The sequence below is a fragment of the Dipodomys spectabilis genome, unplaced genomic scaffold (assembly GCF_019054845.1).
Source record: "Dipodomys spectabilis isolate Male_0828 unplaced genomic scaffold, ASM1905484v1 ptg000010l, whole genome shotgun sequence".
Classification (NCBI taxonomy): Eukaryota; Metazoa; Chordata; class Mammalia; order Rodentia; family Heteromyidae; genus Dipodomys; species Dipodomys spectabilis.
Window position 1 is genome coordinate 3,454,199 of NW_024870687.1, and position 26,660 is coordinate 3,480,858.

The following is a 26,660-nucleotide window of genomic DNA, read 5'->3' on the forward strand; positions in this document are numbered from 1 at the left end:
TCTTCCCACGCCTCCCAAAAAAAAAAAAAAAATCGAAGAACTTTTTTTTTCTTCTTCTTCTTTTTGGTACCTTATATATATAATTTTTTTTTCTTTTCTAAAACTTTTGTTAATCTTTAATTTTTGCCTTTTTTGAAAAAAAAATTGTTTTCCAGTAACTTTTTTTTTCCTCTTATAATTTTTATTTTAGGAATACGTGAATGTGCGTTTTCCTTTCTTTTCTTGTCTTCTTTCTCTTTTTCTTTCTTTTTAATTATCTTTTAGTTTTTTTCTAGCTCTACTGAACTTCTGATCTTTTTTTCTCCCTTCCTTATTCTTTTCACCTTTTCCTCTCTTTTGTTCTTTTTTATGTGACTTAACTCTTGTCCTGCACATCCTCAGTTAAACCCATAGTTAACTAGTAGACCCTATCCCCCATTGTGTACACACATAATCCACAAATTTATTACTCAATTCAAAACCTCTGAGACTTAAATTCCTTAATAGCAGTACTACCTCTTTATACCTATATAATATTTTAAGCATTTTTTAAAGTTTTTCACATTTCCTCTATGTCCCTCCCCTTCTCTCAATATATTCACATTCCTCTCTAAATAGATGGTCTTTTACCATCCATAATGATATTAATTTTTACGTTTCTATATTTTTCTGGTCTCTTTTCATTTCCCTTTCCCTTTCTTCTTTTTCTCTCTCTCTCTACTTGCATCCTACCCAACCTATTTCCTGCATTGAGATTAGGACATAGTTAACTCTCCCTGTGCCTCCCCACACCAATCTATTCCTATTTTTTACCCACATCTCTCCCTAACCTTAATAATTTCTGGTTTTCCAAATTCTTCTCTGCGGTTCGAAGCCCATTAACATATGGTTGCTTGATGTTGAATAGATGTATCTGTTGAACTAGATTGTATCTGTAGATTATTGACTGTACAAATGCAAACTTTGGTTGATGGTTGCCTTAAGATAGTGTTCTAGCACAAAACTGGTGCTATTTTCATCTCAAATGGGCAGAGTAAGCCAGAAAAACACAAGAAAAATGGCAAATCTGGGTATCTCAATTCCCAATCTTGATAATCAGGGGTCAGAACAGATAATGAATAATCCAGAGGAGAGTTCCCAAATAGCTCTACAAACACTGCTGGCAAACATGATAAATGAGAAGTTTGACAACTTACAAGGACTCTGTATGAGCGTGATAGGGAGAGAGAGGAGGCATCCCAAAAGTTCATACCGGAATATCATAAGCATGAGGAAGCTACTGAAAAACTGATACAGGACTTGCGTGGCCAGCTTGAGAATACTCAAAGAGAAAGGCAGGAATGGCGTGAACAGGCTGAGAACACTCAAAGAGAACTGCAGGAATCCCATGAACGGAAGGAAGCTAATCAAAGAGTAATACAGGAATTGAGAGACCAGGTAGAGAATACACAAAGATCACTAAAGGCATTCATGGAATCCATTAACAAAGAGCTGAAGGAAGACAGGGAGACCACAAAGGGAATGCTGAATGGAACCCAACAGAAGGAATGGGAGTCCAAGGAAACCATAACCAATCAACTAAGTGATTTGAGAACAAACTCTGAACACCAAATTAAGGAAGTAAAGAAATTCATACAAGACCTAAAACAGAGCTTCAACAAAGAACTAGAAGCCATCAAAGCTGACCAATTAGAATGAAAAGAGATAAAAAACAAGTAGAGAGTCTTGACAGTAAGTTAGACCATGCAGAAGATCGAATCTCAGGGATTGAAGACAGCCTAGATATTATAGAGAAAGAACATACAACCATCCAAGACAAGTCCAAGAAATATGATAGATCTATTCAACACCTGGAAGACACCATCAGAAGGCCTAATCTAAGGATAATGGGTGTAGAGGAGCACCTAGAAACAGAAATTAATGGTCTAGGAAATTTGTTTAACAGGATCCTAGCAGAGAACTTCCCAAACATACAAAAAGATAGGCCTATTCAGATACAAGAAGCTTTTAGAACCCCAAATAGACCAGACCAGAATAAGACATCCCACCGTCACATTATAATCCACACAGGATCAACTCAGACCAAGGAAAAGATCTTTAAAGCTGTCAAGGAGAAAAGGTTAATCACCTATAAAGGGAAACCAATTAGAATCACCTCAGATTTCTCTGCAGAGACAATCAAAGCAAGAAGAGCCTGGAATGATGTATGCCATGCCCTAAAAACAAACAACTATCAACCAAGAATACTGTACCCAGCTAAACTCTCCTTCATAACTGAAAAGAAAATTTGAAAGAAAAATTGAAACAATACATCTCCAACAAACCAGCCCTACAAAAGATTCTTAAAGATGTCCTACACATAGAAAATCAACAAGACCTGAATAAAGGCCAAGAAACTGCACCCAAACTGAGAATCCAAGAACGATAGGAAGAACCCAGTTTTCGCAGCCCCCAAGAAGGTGGATAACATGGCAGGAACACCCAAAGACCTCTCAGTCCTATCTCTTAATGTTAACGGACTGAACTCTCCAATTAAGCGACAGAGACTGTCTAGTTGGATTAAAAAACAAGACCCTTCTATCTGCTGCCTGCAGGAGACACATTTTACCCATAAAAACAAACACATTTTCAATGTTAAAGGCTGAAACAAAATCTACCAAGCAAACGGCCCCAATAAACCGGCGGGAGTTGCAATCCTAATATCAGAAAAATAGACTTTAAGTTAAAACTCGTAACAAGAGATAAAGAAGGTCGCTCCGTATTAATTAAGGGATCTCTCTTTCAGGAGAATATTACAATTCTTAATATCTATTCCCCAAACAATGGAGCACCCAAATTTATCAAAGAAACACTACTTTCCCTCAAATCCCACATTGATACAAAGACATTAAGTGTTGGGGATTTTAACACACCACTCTCCCCACTAGATAGGTCAACTAGGCAAAAACTCAACAGAGAAACCGCAGATCTAAACAGCTGCATAGATCAACTAGGCTTAACAGACATCTACAGAACATTTCACCCAGCAGCATAAGATTACACGTTTTTCTCAGCAGCACATGGAACGTTTTCTAAAATAGACCACATTTTAGGCCACAAAGCAAACTTGTCTAAATTCAGAAACATTGAAGTTATACCTTGCATTCTCTCTGACCACAAGGGAATAAAATTAGAACTCAACACCAAAAGCCACCAAAGAAAGTCCGGTATCACTTGGAGGCTGAACAACACAGTGCTGAATCATGAGTGGGTCATGGAAGAGATTAGAAAGTAAATTCAAATGTTCATGCTATTCAACAAAAATGAACACACAAATTACCAGCTCCTCTGGGACAAAGCAAAGGCAGTACTCAGAGGCAAGTTTATAGCTCTGAGCTCCTATATCAACAAATTGGAGAGATCTACAACAAACAATTTAATGACACATCTAAACCTCCTTGAATAAGAGCAGCAAGATAAACCCCAATCCAGTAGACGGAAAGAAATAATCAACATTAAATCAGAATTAAATGCATTAGAATCCAAAAAAACTATAGACTCAACAAAAGAAAGAGTTGGTTCTTCGAAAAACTTAACAAAATTGACGGACCCTTAGCAAATCTTATCAGAAAAAGAAAAGAACACACCCAAATAAATAAACTCAGAGATGAGATTGCAAACATCACCACGGAAACAACCAAGATTCAGAACATTATAAGGGAATACTTCTCAAAACTTTATGCTAATAAGTTTGAGAACTTGACAAAAATGGACCTCTTCCTAGCAGTAAAAGACCTCCCAGATAAGAAAAGTCCAGGAACAGATGGTTTTACAGCGGAATTCTAAAAGGCCTTCAAAGCAGAGCTCACACCAATACTCCTCCAACTCTTCAATGAAATTCAAAGAGAAAGCTCACTACAGAACACATTCTATGAAGCCATCATAACCCTAATCCCAAAACCAGGCAGGGACTCATCAAAGAAAGAGAACTATAGACCAATTTCTTTGATGAACATTGATGCAAAACTTATCAACAAAATTTTGGCCAATTGACTTCAACAATTCATCCAAAAAATCATACACCACGATCAAACAGGATTCATTTCAGGGATGCAAAGCTGATACAATATATGCAAATCAATTAATATTATTCATCACATCAACAGGAGCAAGAATAAGAACCACATGGTTATCTCAATAGATGCAGAAAAAGCATTCGACAAGATCCAACACCCCTTTATGATGAAGGTTTTGGAAAAATTAGGAATCTATGGAACATTCCTCAATACAATAAAGGCTGTATATGACAAACCTACAGCCAGCATTATACTCAATGGTGAAAAACTAAAGCCATTTCCTCTTAACTCAGGAACAAGACAAGGATGTCCACTCTCTCCACTTCTCTTCAATCTATTATTAGAATGCCTAGCTACAGCAATAGGACAAGATGCCGACGTAAAGGGGATCCAAATAGGGAAAGAAGAAATAAAACTCTCCCTCTTTGCAGACGACATGATCTTTTATTTAAAGAATCTCATAGAATCCACGCCCAAATTACTCAAGCTGATTCAAAAGTTTGGCAAAGTAGCAGGTTATAAAATTAACCCCCAAAAATCAATGGCATTTCTGTATGCCAACAATGAGAAAAATGTGGCTGAAATTAGGAAAGCAACTCCATTTGTAATAGCCCCACAAAAAATAGAATACCTAGGAATTAACTTAACCAAAGAAGTGAAGGACCAGTATGATGAAAAATTTAAAATCTTGAAAAAGGAAATCAACACAGAACTTAAAAAATGGCAAAACCTCCCATGCTCCTGGATTGGAAAGGTTAACATCGTGAAAATGGCAATACTTCCCAAGGCTATCTACAAATTCAACGCAATACCTATCAAAATTCCAACCTCATTCTTCAAGGAAATAGAAGACGCAATCCAAAAATTCATATGGAACAACAAAAGACCCCAAATAGCAAAAACGCTCCTCAATGGAAAGACAATGCTGGAGGACTATCAATACCAAATTTCAAACTCTACTATAAAGCAATAGTAATCAAAACAGCTTGGTATTGGCATAAGAACAGACCTCAGGACCAATGGAATAGAATTGAAAACCCAGAAATGAACCTACAGACCTATAGCCATCTAATCTTCGATAAGGGAGCTAAAATAATAGAATGGAAGAAAGACAGCCTCTTCAGTAAATGGTGATGGCAAAATTGGTTAACTACATGTAGAAAATTAAAGCTAGATCCTTATATATCACCCTGCACCAGAATTAACTCCAAATGGATCAAAGACCTTGAAGTCAAAGCAGATACTCTGAAAACATTGCAGGATGGAATAGGAGACACCCTAGGTCTCCTTGGCTCAGGCCGAAATTTTCTGAATAGAGACCCAGAAACACAACATATCAAAGAAAGGTTGGACAAATGGGATTGCATAAAGTTGCAGAGCTTCTGCAGGGCAAATGACATAGCTAGCAAGATCAATAGAAAACCCACGGATTGGGAGAAGATCTTTACTAGCCATAGAACGGACAAGGGTCTCATATCTAAAATATACTTGGAACTCAAAAAATTAAACCACCCAACAACAAATCCTCAAAGAAACAACTGCCCAATAAATAAGTGGGTGAAAGACTTAAAGAGAAACTTCTCTGAAGAAGAAAGCAGGATGGCCAATAGACACATGAAGAAATGTTCAACATCCCTAGCCATAAAAGAAATGCAAATCAAAACAACATTGAGATATCACCTCACTCCAGTTAGAATGGCAAAAATCAAGAACTATAACCACAACAGACGCTGGAGGGGATGTGGACAGAAAGGAACCTTACTTCATTGTTGGTGGGAATGTAAACTTGTTCAACTACTTTGGAAAGCAGTATGGAGGTTCCTCAAAAGACTTCACATAGAACTCCCCTATGACCCATCGTTCCCACTTTTGGGCATTTACCCAAATGTTTACAAACAAGACCACACTAAAGCTACCAGCACAACTATGTTTATTGCAGCATTATTTACCATAGCTAAGATATGGAACCAACCCAGATGCCCCTCAGTAGATGAATAGATGAAGAAAATGTGGTATATATACACAATGGAATTCTATGCCTCCATCAGAAAGAATGACATTGCCCCATTTGTTAGGAAATGGAAAAATTTGGAAAAAATTATATTAAGTGAAGTAAGCCAGGCCCAAAGAAACAGGTCCCATGGTTTCCCTTATTTGCAATATCTAGTATATGTATGAGTCAAGCCGAAAAAGTCAGATAATGTGATGTCAGGAAAATGAACCCTTAGATATGTATTTTAATGTTTTTTTCTTTCATGCATGTGTTTCAAACGCATTTATAAGATTATCTCTTTGTTGCTTTGTATGTCCCTGCCCCACCGTATAACCCCTGCTTTCACTATATTAGATGTCAGTATAACTTGTGGAGGAGATGAGGAAAAACCAGTTGTTTAAGGATACAGGTGGACCTGTTGCAACAATGAGAAGTACTAGTTGTCATGTCCAAAAGGAGCTTTACAACGTCGGTGTGGGGCGGGGGGGGGAGACGAGGGGGGAGGAGAAGGATTGGGATTGGGGGGGAGGGAGGAGGTTGGGAATGGATGTGAAGGGTAAACAAAGGAGGAGGCTGCAATGCTTGATAAGAAATGTATGCATTATCCTGCCCATGTAATTATAACCCCTCTGTACAGTATGTTCACAAATAAAATTAAATTAAATTTAAAAAAAGAAAACCAACAAGACCACAAAAAGGTCAAGAAACCGCAGCCAAAAGAGAATCCAAGAACCATAGAAAGAACCCAGTTGCCACAACCCCCAAGAAGGTGGATAAAATGGCAGAAACTCCCAAATACTTCTCAGTTCTATCTCTCAACATTAATGGACTTAACTCTCCAATTAAGAGACATAGACTGTCTAGTTGGATTAAAAAGCAAGAACCTTCTTTCTGCTGACTTCAGGATTCACATGTTGCCCATAAAAACAAACACATTTTCAATGTTGGAAGGCTGGACCAAAATCTACCAAGCAAACGGCCCCCATAAACAGGCAGGAGTTGCAATCCTAATATCAGATAAAATCGAATTTAATTTAAAATTAGTGAGAAGAGTTAAAGAAGGTTGCTACATACTAATTAATGTATCACTCCTTCAATAGGATATTACAATTCTAAATATCTATTCACCAAACGGAGCACCCAAATTTATCCAAGAAACCCAACTTTCCTTCAAATCCCACATACACCCAAAGACATTAATTGTTTGGGACTTTAACACACCACTATCCCCTCTAGAGAGAACAACTTGGCAAAAAATCAACAAAGAACCTGCATATCTAAACAACTGCATAGATCAACTCGATTTAACAGACATCTACAGAAGATTTCACCCAGCAGCATCAGAATACACGTTTTTTTCAGCAGCATATGGAACATTTTCCAAAATAGACCACACTTCAGGCCACAAAGCAAACTTGTCCAAAATCAGAAACATTGAACTTATACCTTGCATTCTCTGAGACCACAAGGGATTAAAAGTAGGACTCCACACCAAAAGCCAGTAAAGAAAGTTCTGTAACACATGGAAGCTGAACAACACACTGCTGAATCGCGAGTGCATCATGGACGATATGAGAAATGAAATTCAAAGTTCATGGTATTCAACAAAAATAAGCACACAAATTTCCAACTCCTCTGGGACACAGCAAAGGTAGTACTCAGAGGCATGTTTATAACTCTGAGTTCCTACACCAACATATTGGAGAGATCTGAAACCAACAATTTAATGAGACATCTGAGCTTCCTTGAAAAAGGTCAGCAGGATAAACCCCAACACAATGGACAGAAAGAAATAATTAAAATGAAATCAGAATTAAATGATTTAGAAGTCAAAAAAGCCATATAAAGAATCAACAAAACAAAGAGTTAGTTATTCGAAAAAAAATAACAAAATTGACAGGCCCTTAGCCAGTCTTATGAAAAAAAGAAAAGAACATACCCAAATAAATGAACTCAGAGATGAGAATGGAAACATCACCAGAGAAACAACCAAGATTCACAACATTATAAGGAAATACTTCTCAAAATTTTTGCTAATAAGATTTAGAACTTGTCAGAAATGGACCTTTTCCTAGCAAATACTGACATGCCAAAATTAAACCAAGATGAGTTAAATCACATTAACAGGCCCAAATCAAGCACTGAAATATAAACAGTAATAAGAGACCTCTCATCTAAGAAAAGCCCAGGTCCAGATGGTTTCACAGCGGAATTCAACAAGGTCTTCAAAGCAGAGCTCACATTAATACCCCTCCAACTCTTAAATGAAATTGAAAGAGAAAGCTCACTACCGAACACATTCTATTAAGCCATCATAACCCTCATCACAAAACCAGGCAGGGTCTTATCAAAGAAAGAGAACAATAGACCCATTTCTTGGATGAACATTCATGAGAAACTTCTCAACAAAATTTTGGCCAATCGACTTCAACAATTCATCCAAAAAATCATATACCAAGATCAAATAGAATTCATTTCAGAGATGCAAAGCTGGTTCAATATACGCAAATCAATTAGTATAATTCATCACATCAACAGGAGTAGGGATAAGAACCACATGGTTATACCAATAGATGCAGAAAAAGCATTTGACAAGATCCAACACCCATTTATGATGAAGGTTCTGGAAAAATTAGGAATCCATGGAACATTCCTCAATACAATAAAGGCTGTATATGAAAAAGCTACAGCCAGCATTACAGTTAATGGTGAAAAACTAAAGCTATTTCCTCTTAACTCAGGAACGAGACAAGGACGTACACTCTCTCCACTTCTCTTCAATATAGTATTAGAATGCCTAGCTACAAATAAGACTGGATGCAAACATAAAGGGGATCCAAATAGGGAAAGAAGAAGTAAAACTCTCCCTCTTTGCAGATGACATGATCTTGTGTTTAAAGAATCCCACAGACCCCACTCCCAAATTACTCAAGCTGATTCAAAACTTTGGAAAAGTAGCAGGGTATAAAATTAACCCCCCAAAATCAATGGCATTTCTGTATGCCAACAATGAGAAAAGTGTGGCTGAAATTAGGAAAGCAACTCCATTTGTAATAGCCCCACAAAAAATAAAATACCCAGGAATTAACTTAACCAAAGAAGTGAAGGACATCTATGAAGAAAATTTTGAAAACATGTAAAAGGAAATCAAAACAGAACTTAGAAAGTGGCAAAAACTCCCATGCTCCTGGATTTGAAAGATTAACATCGTGAAAATGGCAATACTTCCCAAGGCTATCTCCAAATTCAATGCAATACCAATCAATATTCCAACATCATTCTTCAAGGAATTAGAAGAGGCAATCCAAAAATACATATGTTACAGTAAAAGACCCCGAATAGCAAAAAACCATCCTCAACAGAAAGAACAGGGCTGGAGGAATATCAATACCAAATTTTAAACTTTACTACAAAGCCATAGTAATCAAAACGACATTGTACCTGCATAAGAACAGATCTTAGGACCAATGGAGCAGAATTGAAAACCCAGAAATGAACACACAGACCTATAGCCAACTAACCTTCAATAAAGGAGCTCAAAAATAGAATGGAATAAAGACAGCCTCTTCAGTAAATGGTGCTGGCAAAATTGGTTAACTACTTGTAGAAAATGAAAGCTAGATTCTTATATATCATTCTGCACCAGAATCAACTCCAAATGGATCAAAGACCTCAGAGTCAAAGCAGACAATCTGAAAACATTACAGGATGGAATAGGAGAAACCCTAGGTCTCCTTGGAGCAGGCCTAAATTTTCTTAATAGAGACCCAGAAACACAACAATCAAAGAAAGGTTGAATAAATGGGATTGAACAAAATTGCAGAGCTACTGCATGGCCATGCACATAGCTAGCAAGATCAATAGAAACCCCACAGATTGGGATAAGTTCTTCACTAGCCATACAACCGACAAGGGTCTCATATCTGAAATAAACCTGAAACTCAAAAAATTCAATCCCCCAATAACAAGTCTCCAAAGAAACAACTGCCCAATAAATAAGTGGGCTAAATACTTACAGAGAAACTTCTCTGAAGAGGAAAGAAGGATTGCCAATAGACACATGAAGAAATGCTCAACCTCTCTAGCCATAAACGAAATGCAAATCAAACCATAGAGATACAACCTCACCACAGTTAGAATGGCAATAATCAAGAACTCTAATAACAAAAGATGCTTGTGGGGATGCAGAGAGAAGTGAACATTACTACATTGTTGGTGGGAGTGTAAACTTGTTCAGCCACTTTGGAAAGCAATATGGAGGTTCCTCAAAATACTCCACATAGAGCTCCCCTATTTCCCTGCAATCCCACTTTTGGGCATTTACCCAAATGATCACAAACAAGACCACACTAAAGCTGGCAGCACGACTATGTTTATTATTGCAGCATTATTTACCATAAGTAAGATATGGAACCAACCCTGATGCCTCTCAGTAGATGAATGGATCAAAAAATGTGGTATATATACACAATGGAATTCTATGCCTCCATCACAAGTAATGACATTGCTCTATTTGTTAGGAAATGAAAAGGCTTGGAAAAAATTATATTAAATGTACTTGTTAGATTGTTAAACAAATGATATTAATGCTAATATTAATTTTAATGCAATTTCAGGGAACTCTCCTGTCTCTGACATCCTAACACTTGTATTTTGGGATTTGTCCCTGCAAATCTGGGATTTAGCAGGACTCAAAATAAACCAAGATCTTGCCCATCTATTTGTAACTCCTTTGTGTGGTATTCTCACAATTTAAAAAAATAAGCCAAGAGTATTTGAATTCTGCTATTAAGGTTTAATGATAGATCTCTACTGATCTTTCTCTTAAGTGTGTTGGAGAAACCAAAGCTGAAATTAACTTGGACTTTTGTGGTGGATGTAAATGTCTTAACTACCATCTCTGGTAGTAGGTACCATTAAATTTCAATTAGCCATCACAGGCTCAAGCCTGTAATCCTAGCTACTCAAGAGGCTGAGATCTGAGATCTGAGGAAAATCCATAGGACTCTTACTCCAATTGACTTCCAAAAAGACTAGAGGGGGAGATGTTTCTCAAGTGGTAGAGTGCTAGCCTTGAGGTTCTGAGTTCAAGCCTATATACTGACCATCAATTAACAAATTCAGAGGTTCCACTGTGAGTGCTATATTCTTTTAGAGACTGAAGAATTTTTTTTCGCATAGTCTTTCAAACATCAGCATCTCTAATGGAGAATCATTCTAGATCCTTCTTTTCCACTTGAATAATTGTTATTCTCCAGGAGTAGAGTGGCCAAGAGGCTTTCAGATCAAGAGCTCAGACATTAAATTGGCTAAAAAGAGATCAAATTAAAATTTATTCTTTGGTTGCAAATACCACATTTTTGGTTTGTGTTTGCTAGCCCTGGCACTTGAACTGAAGGCCTGGGTGCTGTTCCTGCACTTTCGTGGCAAAGACTATTGCTCTACCACTTGAACCACAACTCTACTTCGGGCTTATTGGTGGTTAATTGGAGATAAAAGTCTCACAGACATTCTGGACCTGGGTGGCTTCAAACTAGAATGCTGAGTAGCCAGGATTACAGGTATATGCCACCAGCATCTGGCTCAAATACCACCTATAATGTTAAAAGTCAAGGATATCTGTTAACATCTATCTCTGACAGATGTACAATGTTTTACTCCTCACTGAATGAATGTTCCTTTGAACAGTATTGCATCAAATGGAGTGGACTCAAGTTAGGTCTTGAACACCAACAATCTTGTTTGGTGGAAGTGGCCTTGTTTTTCTACACCGTTTTTGGCCATTGGTGTGGATTGTAAAAAAAAAAAAAAAAAAAGAGACAATTCAGTAAAAACAAATTCAAAGAGTCTGAGACACTTACACAAGTTCTGGACATCACTTCCTCATGGGCTGCTGTTGTGCAGGCCCAATATTTGATCTGAAGAGAAACTTGGAATTACAAATGTTAAAACTCAAAGTCTAGTAACCTCTAAAAGGCCTGTGTAACTCCTTGATCTTCATACCTGATACTGTGACTTAGTGGGAAAGGCAAAGGGCAGATTTCTAGCTATTGCAGACTTCTCCCTTAGTGAACAATAAGTTACCATGTTCAGTCCTTGTTCCAGCACAGACTTGGCTCAGGTCTGTGAACCTGAGACGTTTGAATCTCCATAGTGTGAATGGAAATTTGGCCTCCTACTAAGATAGCAGTTTGCGGGACTTGCATAGCTGTGGGAAAGTCTCTTTTTAATAGCCTGTTCTTTGTGCACATGTGTTTTAGATGCAGGGATACATAACTAACTAGTCTCAGTGGTCACCCAGGGTAGAGCAAGAGAGACAGAGTAGAGGGACAGTGATCAAGCTCACGCCACCTGCCATTTTATGCTGCTTTGACATGTTCTTCATGCATTTTAGTAATTCAAGAATAAAAATTAACATTACATATAGATTTTTAATTGCCTCTTTGCTTCTGACAAAAATTAAAATAAAAATGAATTTAAATAGAAAGGCAGTATGGTAAGAGCAGGGAAAAGGAATGGAAAAATGATCATGGGCAGCTCCTGAAGTCCAACCTGGAGGTTTTATTTACCATCATCAGGGAATAAAATGAAACTATGTAACAAGATAGGCCAGCCTGCTTTTTCTCAGCAACAAAGCAGCCCTGTCTGCTTTCCTTAGCAACAGAACAGCCCTGACTGTGTTCCCTCATTTATGCCAGAGTCAAAGCAGTCAATAGACCCTGACTAAGGGAGGAAATTAAAGCTGTCATTGAAAGATAAAAAAGAAAAAGCCCTGGATATGTCTGGAAACCTATAAAGCATCTGAAGCCTTAAACACTTAGGCCTTTCAGAGAGAAAGCCAAGATTTGCTCTGAGGTCTGTAGATTCCCTTAATCAGAGAACACACAGACCTCCCAAGACAGAATCATCCCTGACAACAATAGAACTTCCTAGTGAGACTCAGAGAATAAAAGACACATTAAACTTTTCTCACTGCTAGAAACCAGCACACACTCAGAGGGCACCAGGACAATATGGGAGGGAGGGCTCAGCCCTATTGCAAACAATGGATGAAGCTCAAAGGTCCACACATAATTGCATGAAGTACTCAGACCTCCTTAAGGTCCAACAGCTTCCAGATGCTGTCCGCAGCACTTCAAAAAGATCAATCTGTGATGCCCAGCTCTAAAGTCCACCCTGTGTTTAGGAGCCCCCTGAGCTCAGCTTCTGCTCCTGAAACTGCCCATGTATTCTGTAAAGAGCCCAGAGAAACCCTTGGCATTTGTTGTACCCCAGAAGTCAGGCCACAGTGAGGCTTCTGCAGCCCCCACCCTTGCTCCAAGCATAGCCACCAAGGGAACACCCCAGGTTACACTGCAGACCTCTGATGTGAAATAAAAAGAGGCTGTGCTTGTGCTGGCACAGTCACCAGTCAGCAGTCCAGGCAAAGGGGCATCTGCTAAGGCCATCCCAAGTAGCTGTGGGGCTCTGACATCAATACAGAGGCAAGCAGGTGCACCCATGCAGGCTGCCTTTGAGAAGATCCTCTTCCAAATGCAGGCCTGCATGGTGGCCTTTGAAGCAGAATATGGCACTGCAAAATTTCACAGCACACTAGAAGAACCAGACAAGCAATGGCCCTATGCTCAGAGACCTAACCAAGGCAGGAAATGAGAGAGAGAGAGAGAGAGAGGCTATCTGTGCTTAATACCTATATCAATATCCTTGATGAGTAATGCAAAATTTTTATCAAGAAATAAAGAGGAAAACTTCAAACTCTAACTCTGATGGAGTAGCTAGGATCAATCTAAACTTCCTACCATAAACAATCACAAAAGTGGAAGTTATGTAAAACTATATATGTATATAAATGTATATATAATATAAACATGTAGGCATATATGTATATTCACATATACAATGTGAATATATAATGTATAATATATATATGTTTACGGAGGGAAAAATAGAAATACATAGGATTTGAAGGAATAAAAACCAATAACTTCCAATTTTGATTGAAAGCATGAACCCTTCCATGCAGGAATCTATTAGCTCAAAAATGTCAATTAACTTAATTACACAGGTCCACATTAATACACATTCTAACTAAACAAAAACAGAAAACCTCCCAAAGCACAAAGACACAACTCATCACAAACAAGTAATCTTCAATGATATTAAGACAAATTTCTCATCAGAAACTAGATTCACTATTAGACATCAAGGGCAATAAATTTAAAGTGTTAAAAGGACAGATCTAAAACCCACCTTTCCAACAAATATACTTGCTCCAAATGTAAGAGATGAGCTAAGTACCTACCGATGGCTCAGGTATATAATCCTAACTACTCAGGAAGGTGAATTGTGAGGGTGGTGGCTCAAAGCCACCCTGGAACTTGTCCCCTCAGGAGGAAGTTGTAGGACACAGATGTCCTTGAGAAGGACGGAGGCCTTTGTGCAGTACTATTGCTGGAAAAAGACATTGGATAAGGTGGCCATCAAGAATGGAGGCTATTAGCTAGTGTCTCCAGAGAAGCAATTTATAAGATTCAGTAGTCCTCTACAAAATAAGAGTATTTTGACCACTGTCCTAGGGGTTTCAGAAATGCCACGAGAATGACCAGAGCAACCGCAAGCCACATGGATTCCTTAGCAACAGTCTTTGAGGTCTAAGAGCTAGAGTGTCAATGCTGGCAGGCTGTGATTGTTCCGCTATTTCTCTGACGTCACTGGCCCCAACTCTGATTGGTCCATTTCTTCTATGACATCACTATGCCTGGTTGTGATTGCTCCATTGTGTGAGGTCATGAAGGATACATAGGAAGCCACTGTGCTCCAACCTATGTCAGTTAACAGAGCTTGGAGCTCTTGCTTGATGACTCGCTGGACTGAATCAAAGTTAAATGATTTTTTTGGTAGTGGGGACGGGCTGTTATTTGGATTTTGGTATTTCTTTTTACTCTTTCTGGGTTTTCCTTTATTTAATTTAATTTATTTAGGTAGACTTGCTACCTGCTATTGTAGCAGAAGGATGGAAGTACAGAAACAATCAATCTCAAGCTCCTTGAAGGAGGAGATCATCAAACAATACCAGAAGAAAGAGCCCTTCGACATAGGTACCTATGGAAAAGTGAAGTTGGCCCATTCCCTCCTCACAGACAAGGACATGGCATTTAAAATACTCTGGAAGTGAGAGTCCTCATCATTGGATAAAGAATGAGGTGGACATTTTTAAGAAGGTATGGCACAAACACATCATCAGGTTGTACCAGGTAATGGAGAAGGAAGAGTATGTGTATCTCATCATGGAACTGGCCACTAGGGGGTACCTCCTGCGGTGGATCTGAAAATTCTGCCGCCTATATGAGGATGAAGCCAGGAGGCTTGTCACACATGTTGTAAGTGCTGTTCACTACTTACACCAAACAAAATCATACACGAAGACCTTAAGTCCAACAATATCCTTTTGGACACCAAAGACAGTATCAAGGTCAGTGGATTTGGTCTGAGTATCTGGCTCACCCTGGGGCAGTTGCTAATGAATATATGTGATACAGTGCTATTCCATCCCCCTGAAATGTTCTAGGAAGAAATGATGGCCTGGTGCAGGTGTCTCACACCTGTAATCCTAGCTATTTAGGAGACCGAGATCTGAGGATCATGGTTCAAAGCCAGCCCTTATGCCTCTACCCTCTGAGCAGACTCATACTGATACCAAAGACTAATTTGAGTAGGAAACGGCAGAGGATAGAGGTGGCTAGCAAAATAGCTACCATTCTTCTCAGAACAAGCTGCTGAATGTGGGCCCAGATGAATAGGTTTATAAAATGTGAGGTGTGCATAAATTATGACTCACCCACAAAAGGCTGTAATTAATATATGTCTGTCATGGATGGACACAAAATAATCTATTTATGTGAAATATATTGACTAAGCAATTTCATAATGGAAAAAGGGAAGATTAAAAGTTTCTGTGGCTGGGGGACGGTGGCTCACACCTGTAATCCTAACTACCCAGGAGGCTGAGATCTGAGGATCACAGTTGAAAGCCAGCCAGGGCAGAAAAGTATGTGAAACTATTATCTCCAATAAAAAACTAGAAAACCGGAAGTGGCGCTGTAGCTCAAGTGGTAGAGAACACGCCTTGAGCTGAAGAGCACAGAGACAGTGCCCAACCCAGAGGTCAAGCCCCATGACCGATCAAAAACAAAACAAAAGTTTCTGGTGCAGGTCATTGTGTGGATTCCATCAGTATTGAAAAGAAAGTTCACAAGCAGAGGTAATGGTTAAAAAGTAGTGTGGATATAATTAATGTCACTGAATTTTATACCTAACAAGCATGAGGCCCTGTGTTCAGACCCCTGCACTTCCAAAAAAATGCTAAATCTTCCTTCTGTTACCTACCTTAAGTGGTAGGTAATCTTCTACTGTTATGATTGTATTGCTCAGAGCTTCTCTGGTGGATGTTTATTCATGCTTTTACACATAATCCATTATTTGAATATTGATGTTGAGTTTTAAAGTGTAATTTGTGTATTAAAATAAGGGCAAAGCCTGTATTTCTAACTCAAGAGGCTAAAGCAGGAAGATCCCTATTCAGTCAAGGCTGCATAGAGAGGTCCTTCCTAAATCCCCATGCTAGTGCTGAAACTGGAGGGACAATTGTTTGTAAGAAATTACAAGTGAGAGATAAGGTTCTGATCATATTAGGTTTTGCTCATGTCATTTTGGATTTAATATTTACATAAATTTAAAAAATTTTCCTTTTCCCCTTACTCTCAGTATGTTATTTTGAAACTTTGTAGTACGTTTTTGTTTGCTGCACTTAAAAAAAGTTTTCCTTTGTATCATATTAAACATGATTTTTTCTGTATTACAATTTATTATTTATTTTTGAAATTTTTTATGTTTTTTTTTCTCCATCTAGGGACTGGCCAATGTCTCAGAGATTTTGCTCAGTTCTGCCAATTGAGCCACAGCTCAACTTCCAGCTTCTTTCTTTTTGAAGTCTCATGCCAACCCCAGCACTACTAAGGAGGCTGAAATCTGATGATCTTGGTTTGAAGCCAGTCTGAGCAGCAAAGTCTGAGGGTTTTTTTTATTATTATTTTGCCATTGGTTATGGGCCTGAAAACTAGGCTTTGGCACTGTCCATCAACATTCTAGCTTAAGGTTAGTGCTCTATCAACTGAGCTGCAGCAACATTTTCAGCTTTTCCTGCTTATGTGGTTCTGAGGACTCAAACCCAGGTCCTCATGCATGCAGGACTAGCACATACCACTGAGCCAACTATCCAGATGAAGTTTCAGTTTCTTATCTCCAATTAATCTCCAAAAAGCTGGGGGTTGTAGTACTCTAGACTTGAGTAAAACAGGGGAAGTTCAACCCCTAGTACTGGTAATTACATACACAAATCTCATGGACTTTCTTGCTAGTTCTGGCTTTTAACTGTGCCATGGGTAGCTAAAATCTACAGGCATAAACAACCAGCCTCTGACATTTTAATATTTTTACTCAGCTCTTTCTTGACTTCAACCTCAATGCTTTTTAATTGTGGTCAGTAGACCTGATCCCTGGGCCTCATTGCTGTTTCTTGCCTATTTTTAAGGAGGGTGGAGTTGAACCCTCGGCCTGAGTGCTGTCTTTGAGCCCTTCAGCTTAAGGCGAATGCTCTACAATTTTAGCCACAGAGCCACTTCAGGTTTTCTGGTGGTTATTTGGAGATAAGTTCTCATTATCTTTCCTTCGCAGGTTGGTTTTGAACCATGATTTTCATTTCTCAAACCCCTGAATATCTAGGATTACAGGCTAGAGTCTCAGAGCGCTTATGTTTATTAGTTTTTTGACTCAAGGATTTTGTTTTACAACTCAACCATAACTCCACTCCTAGCTTTTTGCTGGCTAATTGAACATAAGATTTTATTGTACTTTTCTGGATAGTCTGGTTTCAAACCATGATCCTCAGATTTCAGCTTCCTGAAGTGCTCTGATTATACACATGAACCACACACTGATTGTACATTTAAAATCGTTAATGTTATCTTTTTCCAATTTTTCTTTTTAAAATTTCCTTGTTTGTTATTTTTGTTTATGGGCTAGTCCTGGGGTTACGAATCAGGGCCTGGATACAATACCAGAGCTTTTTCTTCAATACTAGTGGCTTACCACATGAGCCAAAATATAACTTGTGGCTATACTTGTTTTGTCTTGGTGCTTGAAATAAGGCCCTGAGTGCTGTCCTAGAAAGTGATTGCTCAGTTTGCCACTTGACTCACAGCTCAACTCCAGTTTTTTTAATTCTTGGTACTAATAGGAGATAAGAGTCTTATGCAAAGCCCAGCATGGATCAGTTTTCTGAAATCTGAGGATCATGGTTCAAAGCCAACCAAGGCAGGAAAGTCCAGGAGAATCTTAGCTCCCATTCATCAATGAAAAGCTGGGAGGGGTGGAGCTCTATCCTTGAACAAAACAGCACAAGTTCAAGCCGTAGGACAGCACACTGTTACACACACAGAGAAAGCCTCATGGACTTTCTTGCATGGGCTGGCTTAGAACCATGATCCTCAGATTTCAGCCTCTCTTCATCTTCTCTTCTTTAAAAATTTTATTGGTCTTGTGGCTTGACCTCTAACTCTGGGGCCTATATCTTACCTTTTACACTCAAGGCTGATGCTTTTACAACCTCAGCCACAGCTCAAGGTTTTGGGCTGTGTAGATGAAGATGAGTCTCAAGCACATTCCTGCCCAGGCTGATTTGACATTGCAATCCTCAGAAGTCGGCCTCTTGTATAGTAAGGATTACACACATGACCAGCAACATTTGGGTCATTTTAAAACTTTAATATGTGCTTGCTTCCACGTTCTTATTTTCTTCATTTTTGCTTGTCCTAGGAGTAGAAATTGAAGCTCAGATGCTGTCTCAGTGCATATATGGGACTAACCATAACATTTGGCTTTTGGCGGGAAATTAATTGGAGACAAGAGACTCATGTAGAGGTAGGCCAGATTCAGGAAGCTGAAAATTGAGGAAAGTCCTTAACACTCTTTTCTCCAATTAACCACTAAAAATCAGAGAGAGAGACAAAGAGAGAGATACAGAGAGAGAGATCTTATGAACTCATATAACAGCTGAGCTTTAAACTGTATCCTCAAATTTCAGCCTGAGTAGCTAGAATCACAGATATGAGCCACCAATGATTAGTTCATTGAAACCTCTGGTATTGCCTCTTTCTTCTCTTCTTCTACCCTTCATTTATTTCATTATTTTTGTGTTTGTTGGTCCTGGAGCTTGAACTCATGCAAGGCCTGGCCTGATACACGAGCCTGAAATCTGCCAATCATAGTTTGAAAGCAGCCTGAGCAAGAAAGTCCATGAAACTCTTATTTCCATTCAATCAAAAAAAAAATCCTATCTCCAGTGTGGCTACCACACACAAAACATTCTCCTGGAATTTCTTTTTTTTCCCTTTTTTTTATTGTGAAAATACTGTACATAGGGGTTACAATTACATGGGCAAGATAATGAGTATATTTCTTATCAAGAATTGTAACCTCATTTGCAATAATTAGTGTATGTTTAGGATAATTTTATCAGATGAGCAGTGGGGAAGGGATAGTGGGAGAACAACAAGGGAGGGGGTAAGAATGTACTCATTGCCTTACGCGTGTAACTGTAATCCCTCTGTACAGCGTCTTTACAATAAAATAAAACAAAAAGAAAAAAAAAAAAAAAAAAAAAAAAAAAAAAGAATTGTAACCTCCTCCTTTGTTTCCTCTTCCCATCCCTTCCCATCATCCCCCTGCCCCCCACCCAATCATCCCCGCTCCCCCTCCCCCCTCCCCCGCCCAGCACCAAAGTTGTAAAGTTCGTTTTCGACATAATGACTTGTACATCTCATGGTTGTAATGGGTCCACGTGTATCCCTGTTTAAACGATTTGTTTTTCACCTTCCCCTCCACAAATTATACCGACATCAAATACAGTGTAAGCAGGGGTTAAACTGTAGGGGAGGGACATATACAGCAACAAAGAAATAATCTTATAAATGTGATAGAAACAATCGCATGAAAGAAAAAAAAAAACATTTGAATACATATCTTAGGGTTCATTTCCCTAACATCACCTTATCTGACCTTTTCTACTTGACTCAGTACACAATGGAATTCTATGCCTCCATCAGAAAGAATGACATTGCCCCATTTGTTAGGAAATGGAAAGACTTGGAAAAAATTATATTCAGTGAAGTAAGCCAGGCCCAAAGAAACATAGGTCACATGGTTTCCTGGAATTTCTTGACTGGGTTTGCCTTTAAACTGGATCTTATATTTCAGCCTCCTGCTTTTCTAGAATTACAGACAGGAGCCAACAGTCCAAGGTTCTCTACTTCAATCATTTAATTCTCTTATTGTGGTCCTGAGGCTGGATCTCTGAGCCAGGGCACTGTTTCAGGATTTTCCTCAGGGCTGGTGCTTTCCAACTACAAGCACATCCTCATTTCTGGATTTTGTTGCTGATTACTTGGAGACTTAGGCACTTCCCTGCCCAGGTTGGCTATGAACAACAACCTTTAGATTTTAGCCCTCTGAATCACTAGGATTAAACACACCAACCAAAAATTCGTGGATAATTTTGAAACTTTAATTGGATTTTCTCACACCTTTTCCCCCCTAGTCTTGAGGCTTGAAATCAGGGCTTGGGCACTGTTCCTGAGCTTCTTTTACTGAAAGTGAGGACTCTATTACTTGAGCCACAGTGCCACTTCCAGCCTTTGCTATTCATGAGGTACTGAGGAAACAGACCCAGGAATTCAAACATGCTAGACGAGCACTCTATCACTAAGCCATATTTCCTGCCATTCTTATACCCTTTTTTGTATATTTATTTCCTTGTGTATGCGGTCCTGGGTCTACAAATCAACCCATGTGCTATCCCAGAGGGGTTTACTCAAGACTAGCAAATTAAGACATGAGCCACCACACAACTTGTGGCTATGTTTTGATGTTGTTTGGTTTTAAGTAGCTACTTAGAGTTGAGTATATGAATTCTATCTGGGCTGGCTTTCAACTGTGAGCCTCAGATTTCAGCCTCCTGAGTAGCTACCATCTCAGGTGTTTGCCACCTATGCTTGGCTCATTTTAAACTCTGAAATTGGCTCTTTCTTCTCCCACCCTTCTCCACATTTATTTTATTCTTTGTATGTATGTTGGCCCTGAAGTTACTATCAAGGTCTGGGTGCTGTTTCAGAAATTATTTTCCCATTTCTGCCATTGGAGCCACAGCTAAATCTCCAGGGTTTATTTTTCTTCCTTTTGCAGATGAGTCTCATGTAAAGTCCAGCAAGACTCAGGAGGCTGAAATCTGAGTATCACAGTTTGTAGCCAGCCTGAACAGGAAAGTTCATGAGATTCTTTTCATGTGTAGAGCTCCTACACAAATTCAAGCCCTAGGTTGGCACAAAGAAAAAAAGCCCCATGGCCTTTCCTGTTTGGACTGGCCTTTCAATACTATCTTCAAACTTCAGCCTCCTGAAATCTAAAATTATAAGCATGAACCACCAGCGCCAAGCTTATTTTTAAATCTCAAATGGTCATTTCTTCTCTTCTTTTAGTTTTGTTTTTGGTCGACTTTGGGCTGAATTATGGACCAGGAATCCGTTTCCCAGATTTTCGCCATATTTCAGTACTTTACAACTACTATCACACCTTCATTTCCAGCTTTTGCTGGGTAATTGAAGATAAGAATTTCAATCCCTTTCCTACCCAGGCTGGCTTTGAGTTGTGATCCTCATATTTCAACTTCCTCAGTAGCTAGGAATGCACAAATAAACCAACAACCCATGGCTCATTTTGAAATGATAATTTTCTCTTTTTCTCATCTTTAATAATTTGTGCTCTTTTTTCTTTGTTTTTGTATACCACATGAACCAGAGCACAGCTAGTGTCATATTTTTGGTGACAAATGAGACATAAGGGTCTCATGGATTCTCCTACCTGGGCTGGCCTTCAATGGTGATCCTCAGATTTCATCTTCCTGAGTAGCTGATAGAACATCGGTGAGCTACCAATGCTTGATTCATTTAAACCTCTGTCATTGGATCTTCCTTCTGCACATCTAGCCTCTCTTTCTTTAATCCTTCTGTGATTGTCCTGGGGCTTGAACTCAGGGCCTGGTTGCTGTCCCAGAAACTGATTGCCCAATCCTGCCACTTGAGTCATAACTCAATTCCCAGGCTTTTTTTTTCTTTTTGACAATTAATTGGAGATAAGAGTCTGAGGAAAGCCTACCATGAATCAAGCCAGGCTGAGAAGGAAAATCCATGAGACCATGACCTCCAATTAACCACTGAAAATCTTGGAGTGGTAGAGCTCTGTCCTTGAACAAACCATCACAAGTTCAAGGAGGCACACACACGCTGCAAGATGGCACACAGATGCACACATACCAGAATGTCTCATGGATTTTCTTCCATGCATTAACTTTGAATTGTGCATCCTCAGATTTCAGTCTCTCTTCTTCCGCTCTCCTTTTTATTGATTGTTTGTTATTTGTAATTTTTAGTGGCCCTGCAGCTTGACCTCTGGCTCTGGGGACTGTTTCTTAGCTTTTTAACTGAAGGCTGTTGCTTTACCACCTCAGCTCCATCTCAGGGCTTTGTGCTAGGTAGCTGGGATAAGCATCTCAAGCACATTCCAGGCTGACTTGATACTACAATCCTCAGATGTTAGGCTCTTGGGTAGTTAGGATTATCCACATGACCAACAACCCTTGTGTCATTTTAAAACTTTAATATGTGCTTGACACTTCCTTCTTTTGTTTACTTTTTTATTTTTTGCATGTGTGAGCCGTTGCTGGGTCTACAAATTGGGGCTGATATTCTGTCCTAAAAGTTGTTATTCAAGGATATCCTACATCATAACTTTTTGGCACTTTTTGAGGGGGGTTGATTAATTAGAGACAAGAGTCATGGACTCTCCTGCCTAGGCTGGCCATGAACCATCATCCTCAGATTTCAGGCTCTTGAATAGCTATTAAAACATTTATGAGCCTCTGATGCTTGATTGATTTAAGCCTTTGTCACTCGCTCTTCCTTGGTTACTTGTACTTTTCTTTCTTTCTTCTGTGCATGTCCTGGGGCTTGAACTCAGGGTCTGCCTGCAGTTCCAGAAAATGTTTGCCCAGTTTGCCACTTAATCCACAGCTCAACTTCCAGCTAAATAAGGTAGCTGAAATCTGAGGACCATGTTTCAAAGCCAGCCTGGGCAGAAAAGTCCATGACATTCTTATCTCTAATTCACCACCCAAAAGCTGGGAATGCTAGGGCACTAGGCAAAGGATACTACAGAGACACACACATCACACATAGAAACATATACACACACACACACACACTCACACACACACACATTCACACATGCACACACAAAGTCTCCTGGACTTTGTTTTTTGGGTTGACCTTGAAACTTGATCCCAAGATTTTTGTAGCCAGGTATCAACTACAGCCATGATCAACAAACACCAGGCTTATATTTAAATTTACAATTGGCCTTTATTCACTTCTCCTACAATTTTTTAGCACTAAGAATTGAACTCTGGGTAAGCAGTTTTTTTAATTAGCTTTTGCACCAAATACAGTGCTTTACATCTACAGTCATATCTGCACTTCCAGCTTTTGGCTGGGTATTTGGGGTTAACAGTTTCATGTACTTTCCTGCCCAGTCTACCTTTGAACCTAGAATGGATAGGAATACATACATGAACCAACTTAAACCTTAGTTTTCTTTTCCCATCATTTTTTTAAGTCGTGGGGGTATTTGTTTGTTTGTTTTGAAATGTATGTCTAGGACTTCAAGTCAGGGCCTAGGTTTTGTCCCAAAGTTTCTATTTGAGACTAGCACTCAACCGAATGAGCCAAAATACAAATTGTAGCTTATTTTTGGTGGCAAATTAGATATATGAATCTCATGGACTCTCCTGCCTGGGCTGACCATGAACCGTGAATCTGATTTAATTCTCCTGAGTACCTTGTACAACATGTGTGAGAAACCAATGTTTGATTCATTTCAACCTCTGTCACTGACTCTTCCTTTTGTACTTCTATCCTCTTTTTATTTCTTCTGTGTTTGTCCTCCAGCTTGAACTCAGGGTCTGGGTGCTGTCCCAGAAATTTTCCCAGTTCTGACAATTGAACCACAGCTAAACTCCAGGATTCTTTTTCTGTTTTGGTGTTTAATTAGAATGAATATAATGTAGAGCCAGACCAGATTTATGAGGCTGAAATCCGAGAATCAAATTTGGTGCCAGCCTGGGCAGGAAAGTACATATCTCTAATTATAACCACTAAAAAGCTGAGATTAGTAGAGCTTTGAGCAAAACAGTACAAGTTTAAGCAACAGGACTCACACACAGACATACTTACACAAACACAAGTCTTATGGACTTTCCTACTCGGTCTGGCCTTTAAATATTATCCACACATTTTAGCCTCTTGAGTAAACAATTACAGTTATGAGCCACCAGTGATGAGCTGATTGGCTCATTGCAGCCTCAGTTATTGGTTCTTCTTTCTCTTCTAGTCTTCTTTGCATGTATTCATTTCATTTTTTGTAAGTGTGCTAGTGCTGGTGCCAGAACTCACGCAAGGCCTGTCCTGTTTCAGGAGGCTGAAATTTGACCATCATGGTTCAAAGCAAGGCTGAGTAGGAAAGTCTCAGATCCTTACCTCCAATTAACTGCCAAAAATCTGGGAGTATTACATTTCTAGCCCCAGGATGGCCCACAAGCAACTGTCTTCTGGACTTTCCTGCTAGAATTGGCCTTTACACTGGATACCCATATTTCTGCCTCCTGGAGAATTACAGGCATGTGTCACCAGCCCCAGGTTCTCTTCTTATTTACATTTTTGTAATCTTGAGGCTGGATCTCTGAGCAAGGGCACTGTTCCATAGCTTTCTCACTGAAGCCTGGTGCTTTACAACTCCATCACTGATTCACTACTGTTTTCTTGTTTATTTGTTTTTCTGGTGATTTGAAGATGAGAGACCATAGCCCTCAGATTTAATCTATCTTAGTATGTAGGATTACACGCAAAAGGAAGTGGCACTGTAGCTCAAGTGGTAGAGCACTAGCCTTGAACTGAAGAGCTGAGGGACAGCCCTCAGGCCCAGAGTTCAAGCCTTACAACTGACCAAAAAAAGAGGATTACACACAAAAACCAAAAACTCATGACTCATTTTGAAATTTTAATTGGATTTTCTTATACATTTTTTTATTTTCTACTTTCTATTTCCATATGTATGCTGGGCTTGGAGCTATAAATCAGAGCCTAGGTATTGTCTCAGTTCTTTTTTTTTTTTTTTGCCTGTCATGGAGCCTGAACTCTGGGACTGGGCGCTGTCCCTCAGCTCTTCAGCTTGAGGCTAAAGTCGTACCACTTGTGCTACTGACTGCGCCACTTCTAATTTTTCCTGCTTATGTGTTGGTGAGGAATTGAGCCCAGGGCCTCATGCATGCAAAGCAAGCACTCTCCCGCTGAGTCACCTTCCCAGCCCCCTCCCAGTACATTTTTAAAACTAGCCCTCTAATATGTGAGCCACAGCACAATTCAGAGCTTTTAAAAAATAACTGTAGTTGGCTAATTAGAGTAGAGTTCATGGACTCCCCTGCTTTGGCTGGCCTTGAGTACTGATCCTCAGATGTGAGACCCTTGAGTAAGTACAGTAAAAAATGTAAGCTAACTCAATTTTGCTCATTTTAACCTCTGAAATCGGCTCTCCCTTTTTTTCTTCCACCTTTCTTTTCATTTATTTATTTTATTCTTGTGTGTGCTGGTCCTGGATCTTGATCTCAAGGTGTGGGTGCTGTCCCAGAAATCATTGTCTCATTTCTGCCATTTGAGCCACATCTCAAAACCAGATGTTATTTTTTTTCTTCTTTTTGGTGGTTCATTGGAGATAAGTGTCTCATGCAAAGCACAGAATGTCTCAGGAAGCTGAAATCTGATTATCAGTTTGAAGTCAGCCTGCACAGAGAATTCCATGAGACTCCTCACCTCCAATTAGCTGGTAGTCATCCCACCAATTAGCTGAGAGTAATAGAACACCAGCCTTGAATAAAGTAGAACAAATTCAACCCCCATGACTGGCACACACAGAAAAAAATGTCCCATGTACTTTTCTGCATGGGCTTGCCTTTCAATGTTATTTTCTGATGAGTTCTGGGAAGATGGCAGAGGAGAAGCTGGAGGTTAGACAAGCTCTCACATACAAAACAATTTTAGTGTTCCAATAAACAGTCCTAAGCCAGAGAATCACACCAAGTGTGCCATCACAGGACAGAGAGTTAGGCCTGAGAGGGAAAATCCAGGCAAGGAGACAGATATGAGCACTTGCCAGTGGCCACAGATGTGGCGGCAGTGGCGGCAGCCATAGCCGCCATACCTGCAACAAAGAGAGTCCAGGACTTAAGCGCCAGACGCGGCAAGTGAGTGGTTTCTACTCAACACCAGCAAGAACTGACAAGGAGCACACATCTTCATCCTGAAGTTCTCAGACCAGAGATGAACCAGGAACCAAGGACTCTGGCGTGAGTAGAAGCCTGACATCCTTACTCCTTCTCAGGAGGCAGAGGAGGGAAGGCCAACCCTCCCCCCCAT

The 26,660-nt window shown here is 39.4% G+C and overlaps 1 pseudogene; it reads right to left on the reverse strand.

Moving 5' to 3' along the window:
• Positions 1–26,443, reverse strand: part of LOC122127981 — a 63,941-nt pseudogene extending 37,498 nt beyond the window's left edge.
• Positions 26,444–26,660: the final 217 nt, after the last annotated feature.